This window comes from Geospiza fortis, unplaced genomic scaffold (assembly GCF_000277835.1).
Source record: "Geospiza fortis unplaced genomic scaffold, GeoFor_1.0 scaffold166, whole genome shotgun sequence".
NCBI lineage: Eukaryota > Metazoa > Chordata > Aves > Passeriformes > Thraupidae > Geospiza > Geospiza fortis.
Window position 1 is genome coordinate 9,236,611 of NW_005054310.1, and position 4,833 is coordinate 9,241,443.

Below are 4,833 nucleotides of genomic sequence, written 5' to 3' on the forward strand. Positions count from 1 at the left end.
GCGGCACCCGGAGCCCCCTCGCGCGGAGCCGCGGCCGGGGGACGGGAGGGCACCTCGCTTCTGGCAGCGAGAAACGTGTCCATCCCCCCCGTCCCACCCCGATCTCCTCCTCTTCAGCACTGAGGGTGCCAAATATTTCACATTAAAGGCAGTTTGCGCTCTCTGGTCCACCGAAAGTCTAAAACACTCTGTATCAGTTTCCTCGTGTTAGGGGAAAAATAAAAAGTAAATTAACCGAATTCGTTTTGTGCTCAACGCAGGACCTTCGCCTTCTGAAACGGGAACTGAAATTTGGCTCGTCAGCATCGAGTTGCTGATGAAAATCTTGAACACCTCAGCATTTCCCGTCTTTTTGTCTCCTTAAGAAAAAAAAAAGTTATGAGAAGTGTTTTGTACGTATGATAAGCATATTTATGAAAGTGACCGCTAAATTATCCAGAAATCCTGTCCTTAAGGCTAAAATCCTGTCAGGAAATAGACAAACATAATCACATAATTGCATAATTAAAACCTTTACCACAATGCCTATTCTCATCTAAAGGTTGCACATTAAGTGCAGTACTTAAGTAGTGTGAGGAGACTAGAGTTTATTTGTTGTTGACATTTATTATAGTTGTTGACGTTGTTTTATGAAACGTGCAAAAAAAAATGCTAATATCATATTAAAAAAACAAACAAACAAAAAAAAACCACCAAAGCTCTAACAAAGTGCTTGATTTCAAGCATGTTAGGAACTGACACTGCCTGTGCATGGACAGGAGGAGAGCTTGGGCTGTAGTTAGGAGTAATGTAGTTTCCTGAGCTGTTAGTAAAGGAAGGAAAGACTTGAACTTGTGCAGTTTATTTTTGTCTGTTTATTTTCCATTAATAACATTTGAATCTCTTAGCTAGAATTAGCCACAATTAACAAAAAGTTTTGAAAAATAATCTGGAAAGGAGCATATCACCCTTCAAAAAACCAGCATCATGAATGGCAATTACATGAAAGAATCCATCCACAGACAACTTCCGTCTGAAGCACAAATTAATAAAAATCAGGTTTCTTTGTCTCCTTTTCTTAATAATTGATTTGCTTTTATGTGAGAAGTGTTAGGAACTTTTCTATGTTTTAAACTGTAACCATTAAATCAGAAGACACAGACCTGGAAATATAAGTAATGTAACATTTAAGCATTCCTTCATTCTTTAGGATGTTATTGTTATTATTTATGTATCGTCCATTTCCAGGCCAAGTTTTTCAGATTCAGGAGGGAATACTTTGTCACATGTCTGTAAAGCAGCCAGCTCTCTACAGTCTCTGGGCAGATTCTGGCACTGTACTCATAAGGAACAGTAAGTAGTTCACTGGTAGAGAGGGCAAACGCTGTTCTTCCTGAAACAAACTGAGCAGCATGGAGTCAATTTGTGACATTGCATAAGCTAAGTAGTACTTGATTTATGTATCTGAGCCCAGGGGCATTTTTAGGAGCTAACATGGTGACTGCCAGGGCAGCAAGTGGAAGTCACAGTTGCATTATTTAGGTAGCAATATCAGCCATCTCTTGTGCAAGTGTGTCAAAGGAGCCTGTGCCCAGCATGCCGCAGTCACAGTGTCTGTCCTGGCATCAGGCTGCACTACAGGCTTTGGAAGACCAAGGACCCCTGAGGGGCCCGCTAAGCCTGTTGGAGGGGAGAACAGACACTAAGCCATGACTCTTGGGCACGCAAGCAAAGAAAGCTTGGGTACTGATGGCCATGGTCAAACTCTTCCAGACAGGCCCACAACTACAGGGTAAATATGTTGAAATTAGGATGAAATTGGATGTAAAATCTTTTGTTAAAAAAGCTTCCAGTGATGAAATCAAAGTTGTATTCTTGGCATTACAGCAGTCTAAAGCTGTCTTCCATATTCAAACACTTTTTATGCCCTGAAGAAAACTGTAGGCCATATAGGACCTCAGACAGTTCCTGTAAAATGCAAAGCATGTCTACAATGCCCTTTACAGTGAAATAGTAGAGTTTACATACTATTTTTTACAATTTTAGGAAAGTAATTTTCAAAGAGAACTGAAAAATAAATATCTTGGTTTTCATTGCATACTTCTATTTCCTCCACTGATATGCCCAACTAAAATAAAAATATATTTATATAGATATAAATATTTATTTTTAATTTATAAATATATGCTAAATATTATACACAATAAATTTACACAGTGTACAAGTTATAATTTTACACTTATATGTCATAAGGTATATCACACAGACAGTATTTGCTGTACTACATAGTACATGCTGCATGCTGTATGTAACACAGTGCTACACAGTGCAAGTTGATGTATTCTGTGCTTGTAAATAAATTTGTATTTATATTATACTGCATATATTAACAACTATATAGAAATAGCATATTGTATTATCATATGTTAACCATTACAGGCATAAATATGTTCTGTATATACCTATGTGCCTCATGCAGCTTCTTTCAATACCTCTTTCCAGACCACTCTCTGTAGGAAAGGTGATTTTAATTGACTCGCTGTGTGCTTCATTGCATTTGGTGTTTTCTAGTGCAAGGCAGAGTCAGAACATAAGTTGGCTGCAGGTGTAACAGTGTGGGATTCTGGCCTACAGTTGGCACAAGTTCAGATACAGCATGCTAAGTGCCTCCAGCCTGCTTAAAGGCACAAAAATTACCATGAGCCTTCAGACTAGAAGTTGATGCATTAATTAATTTTTTACTTGGACTTTGATTGCAGTGATATCATGTTTTTAAGTGAATACATTCCTCTGTGAGTGTCTGTAGAGTGAAGGCACTGAAGTGATTTGGTTCTCAGCTGTAGATTGAAAAACCCTGTTGGCATTCTGCATCTTTCCAGTCTCGGTGCACCTTTGCTGCAGGAAGTCTGTTAATCAAATTAAAAATGTTTAATGAGTGATATCAATTAATAATTTCTGAGTGAATTTTAAGAAGCTACTAAAGGTTCAGAGCTCTCTGTCCATGTGTGTGTGTGTCTGTGTGTGGGAGTGTGGCATTCTGTATTTTTCAGTGAAATAATTGTTAAGAAGAAATTAAATCAACTGTTAAGAAGAAGTTAAATCAACTAATAAGTGTATGACAAGATCCACCTCTCTGGTTGTTAATTTTGTGTCCAGTTGATAGATAGATTTTTATGAGGTTGTATGTTAAACACTATCCTGTTTTGGTTGTAACAGGTTGAGGTATTTTAGTGATATTAACATAAAAGACTTTTAAATATTATTTTTTCACTAGAGAAAAAGAAAATGCTACAAATGTTGAATACCTGATGGTACTTTTTGTAAGTCTCTCCACTAACTGTTTGGGTAAGTCCCCTACTGGAATAGTCCCTTTTCCCCACATGCCACTTGTCAAACAGTTTTAGCTGAATCCAGAATTTTACAGATCCTCCTCTAAGCTTAGAACTTCTCTGCTTCATTACAGGTTATGTCTTCTTGTCCCAGAGTCTGAATCTAAAGGATGCATGTTTACTATCACGTGTTGCTCTGGCCTATGTCAGATTGCATTCTGATTATGTTCTATTTTTTCTGCACTGATTTTGGTTCCATAAATACACATCTCAAACTCCTCTCATGTCCATAAGCAGGCTGGTGTGGTGTGTATTCTTGTAATCTCCAAGTGATACACAGGATAATAACATGAGTATTATGTTGGCAAATCATCCAGGCCACCTTCTGTAAGTTTTATATCAACTGCTAGTAATTGTCAGCCTGTGTCTCACTCCACCTTCATTCATACACACAGCATAACATTCATGTCACTAGCATAACGTTTAATCCTGGTCCTGTTAGTGAAAGAGATACATGCACTTCAAGTTTTGTGATAAAATTCATATAAATATAACTAGAATATAAAATTCTATGATAATATACAGCCAGAGCATGTCTTTCCATTGAGGATAGGTTTCTCTGTAACCATCAACCATGGCCCAATCAAATTGTTTTCTTTTGCAGCTCACGGTGACACAGAACACAGCACATTGTAACTACAGGAACAGACTCGACTGTGAAAGATCTCTATCAGGCATCACAGAGAATTTGAGGCAGCTGGCAGTTATCAGCTGAAGCAGTTAGTCACTAGAACTGTACAAGATAAATAGATAATTGAAAAGCCATCTGGAAACCTGGGAGAGATAATAAGCCTCTCTTCTAGAAGTGAGGTAACAACTCAGGTAGGTCACAGATGAACTCAACTCCCCGATCAGTGCTTTGCCTAATAACACTGAAAATACAGCAGCAGTTCATGCCTGTCAGTTCTGAAGTAGTATTGAAGTTGTTGTTGGAAAGGCAGTTTAGCATATTCAGTTATACAAATTATTGCAGTAGAGTGAAAAAGGATTGTAGGGCTGTAAGCCACGTGGCCAAAACCCCGGGAGCGACAAGGCCCTTTGTTAAATTACAGTTGCCAAAATATAAAACTAGTTGCACACACTTTTTACCCTCCATGCTACTTTGTTTATACTGCCGTGCCACGGGTAGTATTCCTGCCACGCTGACCACGGTTGTCACGGTGGGGCAAGTTACTTCTTTTTTTGTGAAATTTATATTTATATTAAGATAATGGAACTATTTTTGTTTTATTTACCATGAGCACAGAGGTTGGAGGGGAAAGGCCAATGTCTATGAGTGAAAGAATGTATTGATCTTAGTAGCTGCATTTTAAAAGAGTCCTAAAGAGTCTTTCTGTTCAAGTTATTCTTATGATTCTCAAATTTCTGTCTACAGAAAGTATGAAACCTTGCATGAGCATGCAAGGAAACTGATACCATTTGATAGCTCCTCTTGCTAGTTTCTGATCTCTTATAGAACTATATT

At 38.1% G+C, this 4,833-nt stretch overlaps 1 long non-coding RNA gene across 1 annotated transcript; it reads left to right on the forward strand.

The window, feature by feature from the left end:
• The first annotated feature begins 1,226 nt into the window (after nucleotides 1–1,226).
• LOC115947711 lies at nucleotides 1,227–4,827 on the forward strand. The gene is made up of 3 exons (XR_004081564.1): nucleotides 1,227–1,332; nucleotides 3,254–3,324; nucleotides 3,973–4,827. It is a non-coding gene; the product is annotated as an uncharacterized LOC115947711 (long non-coding RNA).
• Nucleotides 4,828–4,833: the final 6 nt, after the last annotated feature.